Here is a 15,688-nt window from a genome sequence, read left to right on the forward strand (position 1 = left end):
TCGTGCCCCTCAGCTCCCAGGCCTAGCTCGGGATCATCCTGTCTGTGACACCCGTCACCCGCGGGGAGGGCCCAGCCATGACTCTACGGAAGATGCGAGAGTCAGGTTAGAAGCCGGCTCGCTTGGCCCTGGGCTCCCTTGGGGCTGACAGGAGGGGACGCTGGCTCGGACCAGCACCTGGGACTCAGAGCACCATTCCTGACTGCAACAGCCCAAGGAGACCAGAGCCTTCAGCCATCTCTGGCCCAGATCCTCCCAGTCTCCCCCTCCATGCCCCAGCTCCTGGGCAATGTGCCAGCCACTCCCTTTACACATCGGGTGAGCCAATGGCTGCCGGCCGGGGTTGATTGGCTGGCAAGCCATGTGTATGCAAATGAGGCCAGGCATTGGGCCACCCGGGCGAGACTCCATGCGGGTCCATTCTCCCTGCGGCTGCTGTCTGGCATTTGGGGCAGCACGTGCGACTTAGTGTGAGCAGTACATCGGGGCTTGATGGGGGGCACAGCGACATGCTGTGAACAGGGCTGACAAATGGGGTCTGGAAGAGAACCTGGAGGCCAGAGACCCTGACCGGCTCCTCACCCCCAGCCCCTCGCGCCTTATCACCCCCTTATACGGAGTGGCAGGTCTCCTCTCTCTCCGGGACGCTCAGATGACAGCATGGGGATGGATAGATAGATTATCTCTCTCTCCTCCCCCTTAACCATCATTTCGCTGGACTGTCCATGTGATACCATTTTGCTCTGTCTCCTGCACTCCCCCAAACAACCTCCTTACCTTCCCCCCTTTCTGTGACTCTAACCCTGCTCACTAAAGCTCATGTTCTAATAAATTTGTTAGTCTCTAAGATGCCACAAGTCCTCCTTTTCTTTTTGCGGATACAGACTAACACGGCTGCTACTCTGAAACCTGTCCAATGTGTCCATCTCTATCTAGTAAGCAGGTGTCCAGTGCGGATTGCAATGGACTGATCCATTCCCCCACTCCGCCCTGGTGCATGAGTGCTGGCTGAAGCACACCTCCCCCGCCCCCAACCTCGGGGTAACTCTGGCCCCATATCTGTCTGCCCTCGCCAGTCTGGAGTGACAGCTGAGCAGGGCCCCCCGGCCAGCAGGACAGGCCATGCCAGCGGGGAGCAGAGCAGTCCCCCTTAGTGGGTCAGTAGGTCCTGGGCTCAGTCACGCACAGGAACCAGCCCGGCATGAAACACACAGCATGGGCGCCTGGCTGACATGCGGGGGGCAGGGGTCGGGGGGGCAGGGTATGGGAGTTCTGCTGGGCATGTGCGGAGAAGGATATGGACCCATCTGAGCCCATGGTCAGTTTGTCTGTCTGCACCTGTTTGGGTCACTGCAATACCGGGTGAGAGAGGTGATTCAGTGAGGGGACTGCAGACCTTCCACACCCCTCACCCCAATATCCCCTGCATCCCTCACCCAAAACCCACCTCCTGTACCCCCACTCCAACATCCCCTGCACTCCTTACCCCAATGCCAGATCCTCTGGTACCCCTCACCCCCAATACTTCTTGTACCCTTACCCCAGTGCCAGACCCTCTGGTACCTCTCACCCCAATACCCAGACCCCTTCTTACCCCTCACCCCAATACCCCCTGCACCCCTCACCCTAAACCCCCTCCTGCACCTCTCACCCCAATACCCCTGAACCCCTCATCCAGTGCTAGACCCTTCCTGGACCCCCACTCCAACACCCCATGCACCCACCCCAATGCCAGACCCTCTGGTACCTCTCACCCCAATACCCAGACCCCTTCTTACCCCTCACCCCAATACCCCCTGCACCCCTCACTCAAAACCCCCTCCTGCACCTCTCACCCCAATACCCCTGAACCCCTCATCCAGTGCTAGACCCTTCCTGGACCCCCACTCCAACACCCCATGCACTCACCCCAATGCCAGACCCTCTGGTACTCCTCACCCCAATATCCCCTGCACCCCTCACCCAAAACCCCCTCCTGCACCCCTCACCCCAATACCCCTGAACCCCTCATCCAGTGCTAGACCCTTCCTGGACCCCCACTCCAACACTCCATGCACTCACCCCAATGCCAGACCCTCTGGTACCTCTCACCCCAATACCCAGACCCCTTCTTACCCCTCACCCCATACCCTTTGCACCCCTCACCCAACCCACCCCTGAACCTCTGCACCCAACACCCAATGCCAGATCTCTTTGATACTCAACATAATATTCAGACCCCTTCATACCCCTTACCCCTGTGCTCAACACCCCGCAAGCCCCTCACCCAATGCCAGACTCCTGCACCCCTCAGCCAGTGCCAGATCCTTCCAGCACCACACACCCCAATACCCAGACCCCTTCAAACCCCTCACCACAGTGCCAGGCCCCTTCAGTACCCCTCACCCCAATGCCAGAACACTCCTGTACCCCTCACCCTGATACTCAGTCCCCTTCTCTGCACCCCTCATCCCAACCGTCCTGCACTCTTCACCCCAATGCCATACTCCTTCATACCCTCACCCCAGTGCCCAGGCTCCTGCCTGCCCACCCCCCAAAGCAGCCCCTTTATGAGCTAGGGTTAGCAGAGCCCTTTGCCAGGCCAGGTGGGATCGGTGTCCTCTCAGCACCTCACACATCAAACCAACACGTGCGACTGCCCTGTGCCCCCGCCTGGCACTTCCCAGCCACTGAGCCCCCGTGCCCACGCACGGTCTGCCCATGCAGGCCCCCAGCAAACAGATCAGCCATCCCGGGGTTCCCGCTCCTCTCCCTGGGGAGCTGCTGCAAACTGGAGGGGCCCCCCCCGCCACCCCCCAAGCATCGCCCCCCGGCCCCTCCTGCCGCCTCCCTCCCCTCCCCCGCCAGGATCCCAGGCTGGATGGAAACGACTCGCTCCACTCACCTGTCACCAGCCGCGGAGGGAACAGCGAGCCAGCCCCGGGGCGCCCCTTCCCTCCTCCCCGGGCCCCGCCGCCCGATCCCGCCCTCGCCAGCTGGGTGCCGCGGTGCCGTCCCGGCGCCCTCACGTGGCACCTTGCCTTGGCTTTGTTTATTTCCTTCCCAACGTGTCCCTAGCGCTGGGATTTCTCCTTGGGGCTACTCTAAAGCTCTGCACCTCTCTCCCTCCCCACACTAGCTACCAGCCCCGTGCCTGCCTGGCTGCCTATCTACCCATCCCTTTGCCTGCCTATCTATCTATCTATCTATCCCACGCACCCCCTCTATCTATCTATCTATCCCATGCACCCCCTATCTATCAATCTATCCCATGCACCCCATCTATCTAATCTAATCTATCTATCCCATGCACCCCCTCTATCTGTCTATCCCATGCACCCCATCTATCTATCTATCCCCATACACCCCCTCCTATCTATCTAATCTATCTATCTATCTATCCCACGCACCCCCTCTATCTATCTATCTATCCCATGCACCCCCTATCTATCAATCTATCCCATGCACCCCATCTATCTGTCTATCCCATGCACCCCCTCTATCTGTCTATCCCATGCACCCCATCTATCTAATCTATCTATCCCCATACACCCCCTGCTATCTATCTATCTATCTATTTATTTATCCCCATACACCCCCTCTATCTATCTATCTATCTATCTATCTATCCCCATACACCCCCCTCTATCTATCTATCGATCTATCTATCTATCCCCATACACCCCCCTCTATCTATCTATCGATCTATCTATCTATCCCCATACACCCCCCTCTATCTATCTATCTATCTATCCCCATACACCCCCCCTCTATCTATCTATCCATCCATCCCCATACACCCCGCTCTATCTATCTATCTATCTATCTATCTATCTATCCATCCATCCCCATACACCCCCCTCTATCTAATCTATCTATCTATCTATCTATCTATCCATCCCCATACACCCCCCTCTATCTATCTATCGATCTATCTATCTATCCCCATACACCCCCCTCTATCTATCTATCTATCTATCTATCTATCTATCCCCATACACCCCCCTCTATCTATCTATCTATCTATCTATCTATCCATCCCCATACACCCCCCTCTATCTAATCTATCGATCTATCTATCCCCATACCCCCCCCCCTTCCCCAGGCGCATCTCCCTGTCTCCCCTGTCTGGAGCTGTGGACTCTGAGTCCCCGAAGCTCTGGGTAGCTCCCAGCCGGTCTCGCTCCCCAGCAGAAGTGGGCCCAGCAGAAGCTATTACCTCACCCACCTTGGCTGTGTGTCTGTCTATCCGGCCGTCCCCATGCACCTCTCCCTCTCCCTGGCACGCTGCCCCTTTCTCTCCCTCCCCTCCATGTGCTGCTGGCGGATCCCCCGCTCTGCTTCTGCGCCGGGCCCGGCGCCGCCCCCACAACCCCCCCCCAGTTTTTTTTTCTTTTTTGCCAATGAAGCAACCGCTCCCCAGCCCCGCCCCCGCCGGGGATCCAGCCAATGGGCTGCGCCGGCGCCCGCCTCTGCCGCAGGTAGCCCCCGGTGCTGATGTCATCCCTGGGAAGGCAGGAGCCAAGGTGAGTGGGGCCCTGAGCTCATCCCTGGGCCGGGGGATCCGCCCCTCCCGGGGGGTGGGGGGGACTCCTTGCTCTTAGGTGAGTTTAACCCTTTGGGTGCCGGGAGATGGGGAAATACCGGCGCACCCCCCCCCGCCCAGGCCCCAGCCATGGCATCTCGCTTGGTGCCCCTGGAGACTGGCACCCTCTGCATCCACAGGGCGCCGGGCAGCACACGCACTCTGCCCTGCGCCTCCCCCTGGAGTCACAGGGCCCCCCTCCTCTCCATAGCCCCTGCCCTCTGGGAGCTGGGCTGAGGCTGGCCAAACAGGCATGCAGGGAGAGGGGAGGATCACGAGGGGGGGAAGGGTCCAGTTTGCCCATCCTGCACCAACATGGCGCAGGGGTTAGGGCTCCAAGCACATGGCAACAAGAGCAGTGCCGGGCACATGGAAGTGAAACATGTAAGGAGCCCTGCAAAAGCCCAGGCCCCTCTGGGGTCCTAGGCCAAGACATTCAACACCCTGGTGCCCCATAAACCCAGTACCCAGACACCCTCCCTTTACCCCTCTCCCAGTGCCCAGATCTCCTCCCTGTACCCCTCACCCAGTACCCAGACCACTCCCAGTACCTCTCCCTCACAGTGCCCACTTCACCTCCTGTGCCCCATGTACATGCCAATCCTTAGGAGATCATCAGAGCCCTCTTGAGCCAGAGGAGCAGGAGAACCAGCCCATCGTGAGTTTTGTGCATATCTAGATTCACCCAGGGCCTTGTGGTTATAATGTCTACAGCCCACCTGGCTAGTGGCATTACAAGTCCCTCAGGCATAGAACAAAACTTGGCAAGCAAGTCTGGAAGATCTGTGTCTCTAATAAAGAGATAATTATCCCAGGAAAATGGGGATGGACTCGGGGAGCCACCCCGAGGGAGTGGATGTGGGGTGAGGGCTAGCCCGAGGGACCTGCGGGGTAGTAGCCCATCTCTCTGTAATGACAGTCCACCTCTTTATGATAGTGTTTTTCATGGTTAGAGCAGGGGACTGGGCAGCAGGACTCCTGGGTTCTGTTCGCAGCTCTTCCAGGGGATATCATGCTTAGAGTAGGGCATTAGGAGTCAGAACTCCTGGGCTATGTTCCTGGCTGTGACACTAACTTGCTGCATCTTCCTGGACAAGTCACAACCCCCTCTGTGCCTCAGTTTACCCATCTTTACCTTGGTATAAATTATTGTTTCTAGTCCAGCCATGTCCAGCTGAGATGGAGGCCCTGCTGTGCTGACCATCAAAAGGGACAAAGGGTGGCAGCGAAAACAGAGGCCCAGAGAGGAAAAGTGATTTGCCCCAGGTCACCCAGAAGGCTGGTGACAGAGCCAGGAATAGAAGCTGGGTCTCCTGAGCCCCAGACTGCTGCTCTAACCACTAAGCCACATCATAACCTATCAGTACCTCTTCTGGGCTGTTTCTTCCTCATTTCCTTCTTATGCCACAAAGAAACACAGCCCGTAAAAGGGATGTCAGTTAGGTAAGAGCGACGTTCCCCCAGTCAAGCCCTAAACAGCAAGGGAATGCTAAGTTATGGGATCCCAGACACACTTGATGCGACCGACAGAGCATGCATCTTCGAAAGGAACCTCCTTCTGCCTCCAAGGTGAGACACACATGCAGAATGCAACACCTGCATCACAAGTTCAGTGCTCTCATGGCTGCATGCTGGACTAGGACTCAGGACACCTGGGTTCTATTCCTGGCTCTGCTGGGTGACCTTGGGCAAGTGCCCCCCTGTGTGCCTCAGTTTCCCCTGGTGCCCTTTGTCTCTTTTGATTGCCAGCTGTTTGGGGCAGAGACTTTCTCACCATGTGGATGTGCAGTCCCTCGGCTAATATGGTTCTGATCTCTGTTGGGGCCTCAAGATGATACCGCTATATACAATAAAAGCAACCTCAGCAAGCGTTCTGGATTGATGCATTGGCACAGCTTGATCTGCAGCCTGGTACGGCCTTATGGGGGAAGTGTGAGGTTGTCATGAAAGGTTTAACTCAAACTAATACCTGATTTTGTTGAAAATCTTCCCCAAATTCAGCCGGCGCCCGCAGACGATGTGCTGTGAGTCTGGGGAAGGGACACTGGGTGCTTGAGACAAAACCATGGTCTTGGCTTTATTCCCCTCTCTGCCACTGACCTGTTGAGTGATGCTGGGGGAGTCACATTGCAGCTCTGTGCCTTAGTTTCCCCATCTGGAACATGGAGATAATAATCCTTATCTATATTACAGAGGGTTGTGAGGTTTAAACTGATTTATGGGAGGCAGCAGAGCCCAGTGGCTAGGGCACTGGACTGGGTCTCAAGAATCCTGGATTCTATGCCCACTTCACCACTCTGTGCCTTGGTTTCCCCTCTCACTTTTTAGACTGTGAGATCCACGGGGCAGGGGCTGCTGTTCCCTTGCTGTCTGTGCAGCATCCAGCACAATGAGGCCTCGATCCTGGTTACAGCCTTTTAGGAGCTACGATAATGTCAATAACCTGGGATGGGAAGGTGAAAAAAGCCTAAGGAAGTTAGAGGTTTAAATGCTATTGAAATTCAACAGGAGTTGGGTGCCTGGCTCCCTTGGAAAATCCCATCCTGGATTCTTAGCAACTCCGGCCTCATTCCATCCCATGCCACCCACCTCCAGCCATTTCCAATGCCAACTGAGGACCCACTGTGTGGTGCCGACACGAATAGAAGCATAGGGATGGAGGCGGCAGGGAAGCTTATTGTGGCACGGTGCCCGCTTGGTGCATTTAGAGCATGCCAGCCTCCAGGGTTGGTAACAAGGTCACTGAAGAAAAACAAAAAGGAAGAAAGAAACAAATGTGTCAATTTCTTGCAAACATGCCCAGTGGGAAAGAATGAAAGATAGGGGGATGCCCCTGGGAAAACACCTGCTCAAGGAGCAGAACAGGTCTGTGAAGGGAAGGTTCTAGCAGGGGCTACTAGATTGTACTTTGAGATCTAGGAATTAAAAGTGAGGCGCTCTGTGTCTCTCATTCCCAATACAGAGCTGTAGCTAGCAACCCATCTCCACACACATCTATCTGTCCCAATACAGAGCTATATCTAAAGCTATCCATCCCCGCACAGATCTAGCTACCCCAATACAGAGCTATATTTATCTATCCATCTGCACACAGATCCATCCCAATACAGAGCTATATCTAGCTACCCATCTCCACACACATCTATCTATCCCAATACAGAGCTATATCTAGCTATCCATCCCCGCACAGATCTACCTGTCCCGATCCAGAGCTATACACACTACAAAGCTACAGAGAGCTATCTGTCCATCCCCACACAGAGCTCTATGTCTAGTGTGTCCCAGTGGACAGAGTCCTGGAGAATGACTCAGGAGACCTGGATTCTGTTCCCAGCTCTACTACTGGCCTTGGGCAAGTCACTTCTCTCTGCATCTCAGTTTCCCCAGCTGTCAAATGGGGATAATGATACTGACTTCCTTTGTGAAATGCTGTGAGATCTCTTGATCAAATGTGCGACAGGAGCGAAGGATTATTAGTGTTCTGTGCTGCTGCCCATCACTATGGCATCTGGTACCTCGTCCATGAAACAGATTGGCGATAGCAATGTCCCTAGTGGGCTTCCTGTTGTCTCTGTCTCTGCTCCCTTTTTGGGTCATGCACAGCTCTGCTCAGGGTAGGATTTGGGTTGGGCTGGGTGATTCTTGGTGTGGGGTCAGTGGGGCATGGGTGCTATGCTCTGGCAGACAGTCTCTGTGAAAGATTTGGGCAGCATTTGTTGCTCAGACTCTGGGTTGGTCTAATCCAGGGGTTCGCAAACATCATTGCACCGCAACCCCCTTCTGACAACAAAAATGACTACACAACCCCCAGAGGGGGGGACAAAGCCTGAGCCTGCCCAAGCCCACTGCCCCACGCAGGGTGTGGGGGGGTCAAAGCCAAAGGGCTTCTGCCCCAGGCAGGGGGCCTGTAACCTGAGCCCTGCCACCCAGGGCTGAAGCCCTCGGGCTTTGGCTTTGGCCCCGGGCTTCAGTTTTGGCCCTGGACAGTGGGGCTCAGGCTTTGGCTTCAGCCCTGGGCCCCAGCAAGTCTAAGCCAGTCCTGGTGACCCCATTAAAATGGGGTTGCAAGTGTGACCCGCTTTAGGGTCCCGACCCACAGTTTGAGAACCACTGGTCTAAACTCCTCTGGAGGCTTGTTCCACTGCCTGATCCCACCCACAGCCTCACTGGAAGATGCAACCTCCATTCTGAGCCAGGATCAATGCCAACTCCACCTGCTGCCTGAGATACACTGAAATGAACTTTAACCCTAGGGAAAGGGGTCGGGACGACAGCCCTGTTTAACCCCATTGCTGGGGCAATCTTCACCCTGTTCCCTCCTGGCCTGGAAAACACACTCCCACTGTCCTATGAGCCCTGAGTGTCTGTAGCTTCTCTGACACACACACAGCTATCTACAGACGCTGGCAGATGGCGAGTGGAGACTAGGATTATGGAGCCCGCAAAGCGGGGAGGGCTGTGGAGGGATTTCAAGGCAGGAAGGTTAGAGTGAGACTGGCTCTGGCCTTTCCTGTGATGCTGCCCCCCGAGATGTGGAGAAGGGCTCTACCGATGAAACTGGAAGCTGAGCTCCTAGGAGGGAATGCTGCACTTTCTCGCTGAGGGTGGGGAAATCCTTCCTGATGCAGAGAGCTGGCCCGGCGTTTAAGGGACTTAGGAGAGCTGGTTTCAATTCCCTGCTCTGCCACAGAATCCCACTGGGGGCAAGTCACTTAATCGTGCAGTGCCTCAGTTTCCCCACTTGTAAACAGGGGATGATAATCCTTCCCTCATCCGTTGTGCTTTATTTTGACTGTGAGCTCTTGGAGGCAAGAATTGTCCTGTACAGCGCCCTGGCACAGCGGTGCCCAGATTTCATGTGGGGGCCCTACATGCTATTGTAATACAAATGCAGCTTTGCCACCTCTTGTGACTTGATTGCAAGTCTTGTGACACTAGGTTTTTTTCTTAAAGTTCCAGCTTCTGGAGTGACGTGATGACTGAAGATACACTTAATCCTGCCTCAGCACGTGGGGATGGATTGGTGACCTCTTGAGGTCCCTTCCAGCGCTACATTTCTATTAGTCTATGGCAAGAGAGTCTCAGCTTTCATTTAAAAGAAAAAGTAAGTTTCTGGCCCTTGTGGAAGCTGGGAAATATGACCCCTAATGGCTCAGAAGGCATAGAAAAAACACCTGAAATGTATCGTTTTAAAAAATCTCACGATTTCCGGGGCGTGACGTGGGATAGTTAAATGGGGTTGCCCATACAGTAATAAGGCATTGTCAGAGGGGTAACAAAGAGTGACCTACCGGGGCTGGGTTTTATAAAGGGCTGCATAAATTAATGACCAAAGATGATAGCTGAAGCTGTACAAACAAAGATGATGATGATACCAGGGTTAGCAACCACCATGCTCCAGGGAACGAACTGATCACAGCAGGGGTCAGGAAGGAATCCAAAGGCCATATGCTGCCATATGAGAGACTAGGTTCATTTGGCTTAAGGAGGGTTTTCTTTTCCATCTTACTTTGCATCTTAAGTATCTAGCATTGGCCACTGTTGGAAGCAAGACAGTGGATTTGATAGACAAATGGTCTGATGGCAAATCTTCTGAGCCAAAGCATTAATATTAAAAGGGACATGGTTATGATATTATGCTTGGTCACCTTCCCTTTCTGTTTCTAGGTACATGCTCAGGCTCCTCATTTTGCAGGTCCTTGTTGCCATGTGGGTTACACAAGCACAGGTTGCATGTGTGTTTTACAAGGGTGGGTTGCCACATGGGTCACCAGTGCAACAGGGGAGCCAGTTTCAGTCTCCTTTTCTTCTCCCTCACCCATTTTCTCCGAAAAGTAACAAATCACTGGGGCCGGATGACGCTCTTGTTTCACGAGGAACATAGGCACTGTCCAATCCACCTAATCCAGTCTCTGGTCTTCTTCAGTGGACAGGACTAGATGTGTCACAGGATGAAAGAAACTCAATAGTGGCCAGTGATGGAACGGCTTTCTTCCCAAGCCCTCTAAGAAGCTGATTCATGCCCTGAAGAATGAGGATTTATAGACCTTCTCATACATATTTTGATCCCATCTAATGTAACTGCAAACTCCATTGATCTAACGGAGTTATGCCAATTTTGCACCCATGCAGCTGAGATCAGAATCTGGAGCCTCGGGTGTTTTTACCACCTAAATTCTGGGCTTAAGCTGGCGGTGGCCCTGGCACGCTTCCCAAGGAGCAGAGAGTCAATAACCGGGACCTCACGCCTGAGGCAGGGTGCTGGGTCCAGCTCCTCACAATAAAGGGATCTCTGCAGAGCTCTGGGGCCATGCCCTGCCCAGACCCAGCACTGGCTGGAAATTTTCCATCAAAACTGGTAGGGGTTTTTCGAGGGAAAACCAGGTTTTTGAGTAATCACAATTTTTCACAAAAAGCATCTTTCTTCCTTCTGAAAAATTCCATTTTTTTGTTTCAAAAAATGGAATAGCCCACACTGGAAATATTTCCATTCTGCAGTGTCACTGCAGTGCCTCATGGGAGTCGTAGTGTGGGTGCTCCCATTCTCCTCCATGGGCCACATTCCCCAGCTGAGCTTCATCTCCCATGATGCACAGCCTTCCCTCAGCAAGAGGAGAGACCATGGTGCATCATGGGAGTTGTAGTCCAACGAGGGAAACTGGCATACAGAGGAGAATGGAGGCATGAAACATCCAAAATACAACATCCATGAGGCACTGCAGCCTTGTGTCTACCATAATACACAGACTCCTCCCCTCTTACTGAGTGAGTCTGGTGCATCATGGGAGATGTAGTCCAGCCTGCAAGTCTCTCCAATAGGGGAGAACAGGGGCATAAGGCACCTGAATTACAATTCCCATGAGGTCCCGTGGTGCCTTTCTGAATTAAAATATTTCCAATGTTGATTTTTTTTTCCAAAATCTCAAAATTTTCCACAGCCATACTTGCTGTGTCCCTTCCTCTCGCCTCACCTGGTCAGACTCCAGGAGCTACGCAACGTTCTGCCTGCTTACTGTTTGGCTGGGATACCCCCAGTGAAACCCCAGGGGGCTGTCGGCTGTGGTGAGGGTGATTCAGAAGAGGATGTTCTTCCTGTGCGGTGAGCGCTGCACCTTGTGTGGTGCTTGGCTGCTGGAAGAGTCAAATTTCGGAAGAGGTAAAGCCAGGATGGCCAACACTCCGCGGTTATTAACGAACCCCTGGTGCATCTGTAATAGCATCCACCATCCTGTGTCCATGCCCAGCACTCCCCCTGCTCTTTGCTTCCTGGCCTCAGCACCTGAGGGTCTGGCTCTCGTTACAGACTCTCCTGACACTTGGTCCTTCTGCGGCAAGAGGGAGACCCTGGACCACATCTGTGTAGATCATGCCAGGCAGCAGCCCCTCTTCCGCCTCCTCCAGGACTTCCGACTGAGATTCTGGCTGCACTTTCCCCTCGTTTGCACCTTCTCGCACACCCTATCCATGGCCCCGTGGAGCCGCAAGACCTGCTTGTCAGCCTCCTCCTGACACTGGCCAAGATGGCCCTCCACCAGACGAGGCAGAACAAGCACTACAGGAGGGCGCTCTTTGACTTTGGGGCCTGTTTCCATTTCCTTGTTGCACCACGTCTCTGGGCAGAGTTCCTCTGGGCTGCAACCACCGACTCCTTGAACTCCCTTAAGGCATTGTCTGGGGTTCTCTGCTTGGCGTCCGCCTCTGGATTCCCTAGTTTTGGCCCCGCAGCCCTCACTCCCGTCCCTGTTTTTTCACTTCCTGTCCCACATGATCATTTGCCTACCGGGCTCAGTGGCTCCGCCCCCTCAATAAGGAAGCCCCACCCCAGAGCTGGCTGCATTTCGGCTGTGGGTGCAATGATTTTCAAGTGTGGCTAGGGAGCCCTCAACCACAGTGCCCAGCTGCCAATGGCATCACATGCTCAGCAAGGTAAAAAACAACCTCCAGGCGATTTGCATGAACGCACACAGGCACGCCGAGCGGTCTGCACCTCCCACCAGATATATGCTCGCCAACAGGCCTATGCCTCCCATCACACACACAGGACGTCACGCTCAGCACCCCCGTGCTGACGCTGACAACCCAAATACAAATGCACCCCCGTTCACAGTGACTCGGATCCTGGGCTAAACTCCTGCTGCATCTCTCAAGCCAACCCTCCAACTTGTATCGTTACAGCGGGACTGTGGGTCTGAACCCCCGCCCCCAGAACGGGGGGCAAAGCCGGACCCAGGGATGCCTTGGCAATTCAGGCATCCGTCAGCGTGGGCTGAACCAGCTTCACAGATGGATCCAAAACCCTTTTTTTTAGGTGGGGGGGTGGTGCAGTTCGGATCCGATCTGTATCCAGACTTGCCAACGGGCTTCCATCGCTTGCCCAGAACCGGAATCTGGTTCAGAGAGCGGGAGCCAGCTCCAGAATCCATCCCCTAGCTGAGGATGGGGTGAAATGTGTGTGGGGGGGAGGCTTGTTCCCTGGCAACCTGCCTCCCCAGGGGAGTGAGCGTCAGGAAACACGATCCTCTCCGCCCAACCGGAGCCCTGAGTTCAAAGGGCATTTCCGAGAGCCCGCCTGGGAGATGACTTCATCCCTTAGTGAAGGGGCTTTATTTTCCCACTGGTGGGGTGGATGGGGGGAAGGAGCCGTGGGGGAGGGGGTTGTTGGGGGGGTTGTCTCTTAAACCACCGGATATAATTTTCTCATTCATACACTGAGGCCTGTGCGCCCCCAGGAGATAGTGTGTGGTGGGGGGTGTGTGTGTGGAATCTGGCTCTCAGCAGAGTCGCTCAGTGATGCAATCATCAGATTGTCGGTCTTTCCTGCCCAAACCGTTTCCTTAATGAGCCAAATGTGGTCATTTCCCCTGGGCTGCCCTCCCCTCCCCCGGCATACACACACGTCCCAGGATCGGTGACCTCAGTCGGCATCGAAGGACTTAGCATCAGAAGATGCTTGAAGCACAGTAATGCCAGCTTCTATTACAGCGGTGCCCTGCCACTGCAAGCTGGGACTCTGGAGCTGTGAGCTTCTATTACAACAGTGCCCTGCCACTGCCAGCTGGGACTCCGGAGCTGTGAGCTTCTATTACAGCAGTGCCCTGCCACTGCCAGCTGGGACTCCGGAGCTGTGAGCTTCTATTACAACAGTGCCCTGCCACTGCCAGCTGGGACTCCGGAGCTGTGAGCTTCTATTACAACAGTGCCCTGCCACTGCGAGCTGGGACTCCGGAGCTGTGAGCTTCTGTTACAGCAGTGCCCTGCCACTGCCAGCTGGGACTCCGGAGCTGTGAGCTTCTGTTACAGCAGTGCCCTGCCACTGCCAGCTGGGACTCCGGAGCTGTGAGCTTCTGTTACAGCAGTGCCCTGCCACTGCCAGCTGGGACTCCGGAGCTGTGAGCTTCTGTTACAGCAGTGCCCTGCCACTGCCAGCTGGGACTCCGGAGCTGTGAGCTTCTGGCCAGCAGTGCCCCATCACTGACAGCTGGGACTCTGGCTGTGAGCTTCTGGCCTACCACTGCCCACCAGGACCCTAGGACCATTCACATTGAGACTGTTTCATGGCTGCTTTGCGTCAGGTTATTTACACCAGTGCAACGTGAGTGAAAAACCTTCCCCATTCTGCTCAGGTCGCATTTCACACCTGCTCTGCACTGGTGTAAATGGCTGCATGGGGTGCCGGGCAGCTGTGAATCAGGCTCCTCATGCCAAGTATGTGCGGCAGAGAGAACTCCCATCCATGTAAGCAGCTAGCCCTGATCAGTCCCCCTCCCTCTCTAGCTCATGACTCTGCCCCAGGAGGAAACCCTAGAGAAAAGCTGAGTGGGACCCCCAGCCCTGTGAAGAGCAGGGGACCAGATGCCAAAGGCCACCAGCAAGATAAACATCACTCCAGCCTCAAGCAAACTCCATTTCCTCCAGGGGTTACTGGCTCCGCAGTTGAATCCTGGTTTTTGTCAGGGAGCTCAAAGCACTCCTAATCCCCCTGGGAGGTAGGGCAGTTGTACGAGTCTCATTGGACAAAGGGGAAACTGAGGCAGAGTGAGGCTAAGTGACTTACCCAAGGTCACAGAGGCAGTCTGTGGCAAACCAGGGATTGAAACCCAGGTGTCCCAAGGAACCAGTGAGTGCCCTCACCATTGGGCCATCCTTCCTAGCCAGTCCCTGAAATCTCTGTCTGTCTGTCTGTCCATCCATCCGTCCACCCACATACACAGCTAGCTAGTGAGAGTGTCAAGCTTGGCATGTACACAGCCTGCATTAGCCCTAGGGACCGAGGAGTGTCCTTGTCTGTGATTGCTGCTATGCTGTCCCCTCTGCCGGGATGCTGATGCTACCATGCTTTCACTGAACGAAGCCACCTGGCATAACTCCCTTTTCCCCCAATGTGCGTGTTAACATACATGTGCACACACACACCCCATGCATCTACACATATGCGTACCTGCACATCGCTGTGCACCTGGATGCATGTGTCACCACAGAGGTGTGAACATGTGTAACCCTGGCTCAACATACAAAGGTGCTGGTGTCAGCATACTTTAAAGTGTGTGTACACACACTGATAGATATGTGTGCTCGCATTTTAACAGATTGGTGTGAACGCGTGTTAGCATGTGGCCATGTGCACACATGTAGGTGTGAACATGTCAACATACACAGAAATATATGGCCAAACATGCATCAACATAGGTGTGAACATATGTCAACACACACTGACATATATGGGCACACATGTATCGACATATAAGTGACGTGTGTGCACAGCAACATACATCAACATGTATGCACATGTATCAGCATACAGGTGTACACACGGGTTAACACAAGTATGTGCATATGTGTCTGTCTTTATCGGGGGTGGGCAGCATGGCCTAGTGGATAGACTTCATTGGGGCTCTGTCATCAGCATCCACTCTCCATTATAATTATTTTGCTCCCTCCTAATCACTTCTATGGCAGCAGTGCTGAGCTGGGCCCCCCAACCCTCACCCCCCTGTGCCAGGCTCTGCACAGACACAGAGTGAGAGACAGCCCTTGCCTGAAAGCGCTCCATCTGTACAGAGGGCAGGAGGGGAAACTGAGGCACAGAGCAGGGCAGGGATTTGCCCACGGTCAAGCAGCATACAG

At 54.4% G+C, this 15,688-nt stretch overlaps 1 protein-coding gene across 2 annotated transcripts in view; it reads right to left on the reverse strand.

Annotated features, from left to right (window-relative positions):
* MAP3K12 (mitogen-activated protein kinase kinase kinase 12) overlaps positions 1-15,688 on the reverse strand; it is an 87,774-nt gene that overhangs the window by 22,154 nt on the left and 49,932 nt on the right. The window contains exon 1 of one of the 2 annotated variants that reach the window (XM_043533120.1): positions 4,208-4,332. The exons of the other annotated variant lie outside the window; for it this stretch is intronic. The gene's annotated coding sequence lies outside the window, so the exon portion shown is untranslated. Of the gene's footprint in view, positions 1-4,207; positions 4,333-15,688 lie in introns of those variants that run through there. 2 annotated transcript variants of the gene reach the window in all.

Source organism: Chelonia mydas, chromosome 20 (assembly GCF_015237465.2).
Source record: "Chelonia mydas isolate rCheMyd1 chromosome 20, rCheMyd1.pri.v2, whole genome shotgun sequence".
NCBI classification, from domain to species: domain Eukaryota; kingdom Metazoa; phylum Chordata; order Testudines; family Cheloniidae; genus Chelonia; species Chelonia mydas.